At 33.9% G+C, this 9771-nt stretch overlaps 1 pseudogene; it reads left to right on the forward strand.

Annotated features, from left to right (window-relative positions):
* The first annotated feature begins 697 nt into the window (after positions 1 to 697).
* LOC132376691 (high mobility group protein B1-like) lies at positions 698 to 1348 on the forward strand (annotated as a pseudogene).
* The last annotated feature ends 8423 nt before the right edge of the window (positions 1349 to 9771 follow it).

The raw sequence follows: 9771 nt of genomic DNA on the forward strand, positions 1-9771 counted from the left end.
TTAAAAGAAGATATCACAAAGAGTTGAATAATAACTCTAAATGGGAGAAAGAAGAACTCTAACAATATAGTCTCATATTTTGACATATGTTTATCAGTTATTTAAATATTTAATACAAGATATTTATTTGAATGAAAAAATTAAATTATGTCCTTTCCTCCTAGAAGCACATAACTAGTAAAAGCAAGTTGAAAAGGAGAGCTGGAAACTTAAAATTATTGATCAGTTAGAATATGTGTGTGTAGCACTGTGTTTTATACACCTAAACTTGTTAAATTGTTATAATGATACTGTTAGTTATACCCTATCAGAAGATTTAAAGGATTCATAAAATTTAGGGAACGAATTAAGTATGGATGAAGAAATTCTAGAATTCAAGCTTGAGTTTTTCTAGCACTTACTCCCTAGTTTTTTTCTGTTAGACCAGTTCATAATGCAGATAATAGCCTTTTACAAGTGACAGCAATTCCGGCAAGACAGTCTAAATCTAGAAACTGCAGCAAAAGATCTTAATTATTTTGGTTTTCCTTCAAGTCTGGGGATATTTTTCAGAGCTTCCCAACCTGTTTCTGCTTCTTTCATGGCAGACCCAAACAAATGAAGTGAGCCTACCAAACTAGTACATTAAGCTCCATAGAGACAGCACCAGGGTGAGTGAGAGCCGGACGGGCACTGGGCGACTCTGTGCTTCGCAGAGGAAAAATAATTAAACATGGGCAAAGGAGATCCTAAGAAGCTGAGAGGCAAAATGTGCATTCTTTGTGCAAACTTGCTGGGAGGAGCACAAGAAGAAGCACACAGATGCTTCAGTCAGCTTCTCAGAGTTTTCTAACAAGTGCTCAGAGAGGTGGAAGACCATGTCTGCTAAAGAGAAAGCAAAGTTTGAAGACATGGTATAGGCGGACAAAGCCCGTTATGAAAGAGAAATGAAAATTATATCCCTCATAAAGGGGAAACAAAAAAGAAGTTCAAGGATCCCAATGCACCCAAGAGGCCTCCTTCGGCCTTTTTCTTGTTTTGTTCTGAGTATCATCCAAAAATCAAAGGAGAACATCCTGGCTTATCCAGTGGTGATGTTGCAAAGAAACTGGGAGACATGTGGAATAACACTGCTGCAGATGACAAGCAGCCTTAGGAGAAGAAGGCTGCTAAGCTGAAGGAAAAGTACAAAAAGGATATTGCTGCATACTGAGCTAAAAGGAAGCCTGGTGCAACAAAAAAGAGAGTCGTCAAGGCTGAAAAAAGCAAGAAAAAGAAGGAAGAGGATGAAGGTGAGGAAGACGAAGAGGATGAGGAGGAGGAGGAAGATGAAGAGGATGAAGAGGAAGAAGATGATGATGATGAATAAGTTGGTTCTAGTGCAGTTTTTTTTCTTTCTCATCTATAAAGCATTTAAGCCCCCTGTACACAACTCACTCCTTTTAAAGAAAAAAATTGAAATGTAAAAAAAGAAAAATAAAGCATAGGCTGTAGGGTAAACTACATGATTTTTAGAAACACTGGATTACTGAGAAGAGATTTCCGAGAAAAAATACCTTAGGTACCACACAGAGACATCTCACCTCATCCCTGTAAATAAAATCCTTTGATTTAACTGCATTTTTTTACAGTGCAAATGCTTTACCTTCTTTATAGCTCAATCCTAAGTAATATGAGTAAAAACATCCATTTGAATGATAAATAAGGATCAACTGTAAAAGAAAGAGAGTAAAGTTAATGGATTGGGAAGTAGAAAAAAATTATTTTAGAATATTGTAATAAAGGTTTGAATATGGAGATTTTGAAAGAAGCAGACGGAAAGGAGACAAGAAATGCACTAACTTGGGCATTTTCATTTTGTTATTCCAGTGCCCAGAGTACCATCCCTAATTCAAATTCTTAGTCTAAGGGAGACTCAGTGAGTTTGAGTAAATTCTATTTTGAAGAAGTTCTTATTTTCTCTGTGAGGTTTAAGGTTCTCATTTTACAGGAAAAATTCAGAGAAAGACAGAGGGAGATCTTTGGGGAACTTCAGTAAAATAACAGGTAATTGTCTAAGCTACTTCTTATTTTTTATTTCTTCTTTTATTCTTCTTTCTTTCATTCCTTCCTTTGTAGGTTTTTTCTTTCAACACGTCTTAAATTTCTTTCTTCTTTCCTTCTCTCCACAAATATGTTCTTACTTTTTGAATATGGTAAATACTTTGCAAGGTGCTAAATATGAAAAAAGAATGAGACTTTATTTCTGTGCCAAATTTATAGTCTAGTGTTTCTATTACTATAAACAAGTACAAAGAAGGAAAGCCAGTTTCACTATATAGTTTTTTAAAGTACCAAGTTGGTTCAATTTTAAATTATAAATCAGATATAAAATGTATAGGTTTATTTAGGATTTTAATTTTGTAAATGAGGAGTATTAAGATTGTGATTAAAAATCATCTTCAATTAGACAGTATGGATGCTGGTATCAAAGTATTGGAGCTTTTGCTATTCTTAACTTAATCTTCCTGTATATAAGCTATTTTTTGGATTTGTTATTCATTTTCTGTATAATGTAATTTCTATGCCTGTGATATTTATTATCTGGAGGCATTGAGGAACTCACACTCTGAGGCAGGATCCACCAGAGCCCTTGGCCCAGATGGAAGTATAGGGGTGGGAGTTCTTGTGAAAGGGAGGGTCAGGGGAAGTTGAAGAATTTCAGTATAAATTTATATGTATTTTGTGTATTTGCATTACTTCCTGTGAAAAATATTCATGTTTTTCATCAGCTATTCAGAGAGATCTATGATTCCTTCAAGTATAAAGTTGATAGGTCTGAATTAAAACATAAATTAAATATACTACTTTTTATTTAATTGGTCCTTTCATATATATTTTCAGGTTGTTCCACTAAAAGATAAAGATTTTAAGAACTTTGACACACATTAAGACAGGAAGGAAGGGGGCAGGGCACAACTTTTAAAAGAATGACATAGCCCAAGGACACAACATAAAAAGATTAGAACCAAATAGGTCCAAGGTGGTGGACGAGTTGACTTCCACTAGACCTTGAGCCTCAGTATATGCTCATTATAACACATCAACAAGCTAAATGACACATCCACCTGTGCCATGACAGTTCCGAGGGTGACCATAAAAGACCAAGAAGTGGTCAGTGGCCCAATTCCTGGAAATCCGAGCCCCTTCTCCAAAATAGTTGGAATAATCTTCCCACTTGTTAGCCTATGAAATTACCCATCACATAAAAACTAACAATCCCTTACCCTGGGGCCTCTTGCCTTCTAAGATGGCCCACACTCTGTCTATGGAGTGTGTATCTCCCTGAATAAATCTGCTTTCACTTTACTCTGGCTTGCTCTTGAATTCTTTCATGTGAGAAGCCAAGGACCCTCACTTGTTGGCCCATCCCAGGGATTTGCCCGAGACCTGGGACACGAGCATCCTCTCACGCCCCATTTTCCTGCAAAAACATCAAGAAAAGACAACTATTTTAAATTGAACTTTTTCTTTCAAATTATCTGCCTGAGCATTGCTCTTCATAATGCACTCACGATAAGTATAATTTCATTTCCAAAAATTTTATTTTACATAATTCCAGGATTATACTCTCTACTAGTGCAATTATAGAGATTAACATTTTGGGTTTTTTACAGGAAAACGATGCTTTGACCGTTTTACTCTATGTAAATATTTGATATCTTAGGGCTAAGGGAATAAGAATACTATGCAGTTTATCAAGACGACCCCAACACAAGTGAATTCCTCTTCCAAAAATCTGAAATCTTGTACAATCTTTCGTTCATGATATGATATTCCTATCAATGTTCATCAGTAAAAATGATAATGGAAGCAGCAGCAGAAAATTAGCTGAATATAGATAAATTAATCCTTTATTATAACTTAAATCTAAGAATTTCCTTTAAACAGTGCATACTTATTTCTCAGTGCAAACCACAGAGCTGTAAGGAAATGAACAATGGTGATTACATAACAACAGAAAAGCTTTTTTGGATCCAAAGCTAATCAATTGCAAATAATCTGGATGTTGCTCTGTTAAAGCAGGTGGCTAGATATGAGCAGAGAAAGGGTGCCATGGGCAAGATGGCAGGAAAAAATGCATCTTGTAAACCAAGGGAGTCCCTGGACAAAGAAAAGCAGGAACCTCCAGACTGACAGGAAACCACACATTTTGGGATGATAAGTATCCTGGAGGCAGACAAAGAGGGAAAAGTAGGAATCTCCAACATCTAAATGTAACCTTTTGCTCATTATGTCCTCATTACAATGACATTAGCCTTGCAGATAAGAAGTACCCATCATGCACTGAAGCCATGACACTTACAACCAAGACAAAATAAGGACAAATATCCCTCCTCCCCTCAGGAAAGTGGAGCTTGGATGAAAATCAGGGAATATGACCCCCAAACTCCTACCTCTCCAATGGATATATTGTCCCTTGAATTTTAAACCCCACATAAACAGCTTGCCAAAAAAACTCAGGGCATCTATTGACCAGAGCCTGTCCACTCTCCCCTTGAGAGCATACTATCACTTAAATAAATCCTCACTTTACTTTCTTGGTCTTTCTGTCTCATCTCTGAATTCTTTCTGTGATGAGACAAGAAGCTACCCTCCGGGAACCATTCTTTGTGCTTCAGATAGATCATTGAAGTCTGTAGTACCACTTCTTTCCCAGTTAGAGAAAGGCTTTATTTTTTTTAGAACTGGATAGTAATGCATTTTTGCACCTTTCCTTCAGTATTATTAAAGAATTATAGGGAAGAAAAGCTCTACTGAGAGATTTTTTTCAGCCTCAGAAATGCTGCTTGAAACTTGGAAACCTCAGGTAGGTCACTTCTGCTCCTTGAACTCTAAGAATGTGAGACTGGGTTTTGCTATAAAATGTATTAAACTAAGAGAGTGTCCATATGACGTGAATTGAGTCATGAAGTTTACTCTTACACATAAAATATTGGCCCTACTATTGGACCACTACCCTATTTCTAAGTTCATAAGGCCTGTTCTCAGAAGACACCTATTTAAAGGCAGAAACAGCTTTAGAAAATGTTGTGGGTCAGATTATCACAATTTGTGCTGTTTGTCTAGAAAAACATGGCCGTAGATGTACAGAACTAAAATAGAAGATAATAAAAATTAATTAAGCCACAGTGGGAATATGGCAAATGTATTACATTTATTTATTTATTTATTCACTTATTTAAAAATTTTTCTTAATTTCCTTTTTTATTAAAATAGTCACCAAATAAATAAAGAGTGACAGGTTAGTACTATACATTGTGCTAAATTTTCATGTGCCTTTAGGATAAAAATAACAGTTCCTGACCTCTTTAAGTAGAACTTCTGATAAATGAGACAGACAAAACGATTATTTTTTTAATTCCAAAACCAATATATGATAATTAGGAAAACTACTAAGGTATGTGAAAAATGTAAAAGTATACATAAATAAGCACAAATGTGCATGCATGTCTTTTAATTCCAATTCCCTGAAGTTATCATTTTTAATATTTTAGTGTACTAACTAATTATTATAATATCACCAATATTTTTCTCCTTTCACTAGAGCTAAAGCTCTATTTCTTTATTTGTATATTTCTGATAAATTATATGAAAGTGAATAACAGTGTTCTAAGAGAGCTAGAAAATGGAGAAATCTAACCAATGCCAGAGCATCATGGGGAAAAAACCATCTCATCTGCACTTGGAATGAAAATAAGGATTAACAGCTCAGTGCTTGGGAAGCATTATGCAAGTACAGCTTTCAGAATTTGTGAAAGCCTGATGATGGTAAGACAAAATATGATTTCTAGAATGGAAATAAGGCCAGGCTGGTTAACATGAAAAGCTAAAAGTTTTCTGGTTTGTGATGCAGCTAGTCTAGTAGGCCATAGTTAGTTCAAACAGCTACTTTTGTCTAGTTCATACTAGGGAAAGTCTTTTCAATTAAGGAAAGTCACTGAAGGGTTTTAAGCAAGTTCATGACATGATCACATTTGAATTTTAAAATTATTAGGATGCAACACTAGAAGAAAATCCTGGTGTAAAAACTGTATGGAGATAGAACAGTTAGAAAACTACTACAGTGGTCCTAGTTTCAGATATGACAGTTCAGAGTAGAGTCATGGCAGTGAAAATGGAGATCTTTTATTGAGGTAAAGCATTAGTGGTTGAAAACACACACACACACCGCTAGACATCCGTGGAACTAGAAGGGAAAACTTAGTTGCCTATAGTGACTAAGGCCAAGAAATACCCTGAGATAAGGCAACTGGATTAAAACCTTCTGGTTTCCAAATTTGCCAAACCCAGTTGAAACCCACACGTCATGTTAATAGCAACACCTTTCCACTTTATCATTTACCAAATAATTGAATATGTAAATTTAAACCTGGGGTAAAGGTAAAGGACCTCCAAAATCTGTGATTGGGTTTCTGATTTACCTAGCAGAATAAGACAGTGGTGTTCATACCTCTCTTTAAAATGCTTAAGAAGGCATTGAAATAATCCATGGAAAGTGAGAATGACAGTTCTTGTCAGAATATGGAAGAAATTTCCCATTAATAAAATGTGACTGTTGATCGATAAATCACTACCCAGTCTTTACCTTAAGCTGTACCCCTACTTCCCCTTATGAAATAGAGCCTATACCAACAAAATGATTAAGATCAAATTTTCCACACAGGTTTGGAAACCTGTTCTCTACCAACCTGAGAAGCAAGGAACTTTCCACCTTGTATTCAAGTGAGAAATGTGAAGGGATCCTGTGAAATATCTCTTTTACCCTGGTTTTATCCAAAAAATATTTATCTAGCCCTTGACAAGCATGGAACTTGAATCTGAAGAGACAGTGGTCATGAAAATCTACACTGGCCTTGTCTTCTTGGGATTTTACTCTTCAGAGAGACTGAAAATTTAAGACTAATAGGAGAAGACAGTAAGTCACAGGCTTCATGATCCTTTGGGTCTCAATCCTAAATGGTCTTCCTTTGAATCTCCCAACTGACAGATACTATTGAATATTATAGTGGCCTGTATTCTTCTAGGGTTCTTTTTAGTCAAGTGTAATTTGTGTGAGCTCTGTAAAAGTGTAGATTTTATCAGCATCACTCATCACTCACCACTGTAGCCCTAATACTAACACAGGAGTCAATAAATGGCACATGTATGATCAGTGAGCTAAGAATACTTTATTTTTTCAAAGCGTTGCAAAGAAAAAATAGGAGAAGACATAGGAGGGGGAGAAGGAGAATGAAGAAGAGGAGGAGGAAGAAAAGGTGGAAGTAAAGGGGAAGAAGGAAGAGAGACCATGGAACAGAAAATGTATATGTCCCTCAAAACATAAAATATTTGCTGTCTGTCACTTTACAGAAAAAGTTTGCTCATCCCCTCAGCACATGGTAAACTCTCAACAAATTTGGGTTGAATGAATGCATAAATGACATTTCAGGACATTTGGGACTCAGAAGTACTATAACACAGATGGGGCCAGATATACACATGCACTTAAATCATTAGCAATGATGCATGCTAGATATGGTGGCTATCACCTTGATCAGTTTAGAGTAAAAGAATGAGAGTTAAGAAACAGAGATTATGCTTATTGGGAGAGCCAAGGCTAAAAAAAATGAATACCCAAAGACAATTAGATTATAAAATGGCACATTATCTCAGTATATACCAACAAGACATTTAATAACATTCAGAAAACACTTATAAGATGAAGTGAACAAATACTTAGTAAACTTAGAAATAAATAGTACTTACCTGTTTAAAAACATCTACTTCCAACTATGTGAAACAATAGAGCCTTTTTCAAGAGTCAGAATATATTATAATTAGTAAAATCAGGTATATGGTATCTAATAATAACTAGATATTTTAAGGACTTTTAAAGTTTAATTTAAAGTTTAATTTTTAAATGAAAAATTTAAGAAAATACACATGAATAAAAACTAAACATTAAAGGGAGGAAAAAAAAATCCTCCTTTTCACATACTAGAATGTAATTAGTCACTTAGTCAAAGAGAATATAATCAAAATATTCAATTTAACACTGATATACACCAACTTGTTCTTACTTTTTTTAATTTCAACATTCAATAGAAATTCTAACCAACTGAACTAAGAAGTAGTTAGAAGTTTTTCAAGGTAAACCAAATTAAAACAGTGTGAAATCATTAATACATATATGCATGAGTTATATAAAACTATGAAAGTTGACACTTGAAATGACTGGATTTTGAAAGTAGCATATTATAAATACGCTATTTGTTTCTCAAATAATTCTGTATATGCAATACAGTTTGAATTAAAAAGCCAATTGGCTAATTAACTAATTTGCCTTGGGGGGAGCAAAATCACTCTGATTGAGAACTGCAGACTAGATAAATATGTAAAGAAAAAAATGTATTTTTGAAGATAATTTTAATTGAAGAAACATACAATCAAATAGTAGAAAGTTTCACTTATAAAAGAAATAGTATATTTGTAGGGAAAGAGAGAGAAAAAAGCAACAATTGAGAACCAAGGATATAAAAATTTTATTATATGAACAAAATGACAATGTAAGTCACATATTTCTATGTGGGAATATATAAAGCTATTAGCCAATAGGCTAGCAACTGTGGTTTTGTTTGTTTGTTTTTAGGTGGAGAGGATGAAAACGGAAAAAAGAAAAATATTTTAAAAATATACACACATAAACACCCACACATTGAATGAATAAGAAATTAAAAATGATTTGAAGAAATTAGAAAATACAGACCAATATCTAATTAGTAGAGGAGATAGGTCTCATTTCCAAGACATAACACCAAAGACAAAGAATCAAGAAAATGAGAGATGTATTTCTCTATTAAAAATCAAAATTCCATTTACCATACAATACTATAAATGACTTTATGCAGAAAAGATATTGAGAATAACATTCTCAATAACATTCAATCATTCATGCTATATTCAAAAAATTTTGTTTTTTGTCCTTTATTCTATTAAGATGAAACAAAGGACTAATAGCTTAGAATGACTATGCAAAAAAACATTTAATCTCAGAGAAGTAGCCAACATTGGGGTTAACAATACTAATTTTGTAGCACTAATAATCGGGTTGAAATATCAACTCTGCTGGTTCCTTGCTGTGAGGAACAAGTTACTTACCACTTTTTGTGACTATTACTTCCTCAACAAATGGTAATATTAATAGCACCTACTTCATTGCTTTATGAGAAATAAATGAGTTAATAAAGTCTTAGAACAGAGACAAGCACATAGTAAGCATCAATTTATATTAAGAATAGTGATAGTAACCACTATGTTATATCCCCTAGATTTACTAAGATTAGAAAAAATAAAATCAGTTTACCTTAGCGTCGAGAAATAGACAATTTCAAATACAGTTGGTTAAAGTATGTCACAGTTTTTTGGAAAATGATTACTCAACATTTTTCAATGATATAAAATCAGCAAATTTCAGCCATTCATTCCAATTCTTTCTTATCTATGTATTTCAGTTTAGGAAGTTTCTTTTATGTATACATTTTTATTGAAGTAGAGTTATTTTACAATATTATATAATTTTCAGGTGTACAGCATAGTGATTCAATATTTTTATAGATTTCATTCTATTTAAAATTATTATAAAACAAAGGCTATATTTCTCTGTGCTGTACAATACATCCTTGTTGCTTATTTATTTTATATATAGTAATTTGTATTTCTTAAGCCCATACCCCTAACTTTCCCCTCCCTGCTTCCTTCTTCCCACTGGTA

The sequence above is a fragment of the Balaenoptera ricei genome, chromosome 13, assembly GCF_028023285.1.
Source record: "Balaenoptera ricei isolate mBalRic1 chromosome 13, mBalRic1.hap2, whole genome shotgun sequence".
In the NCBI taxonomy this organism is placed as follows: Eukaryota; Metazoa; Chordata; class Mammalia; order Artiodactyla; family Balaenopteridae; genus Balaenoptera; species Balaenoptera ricei.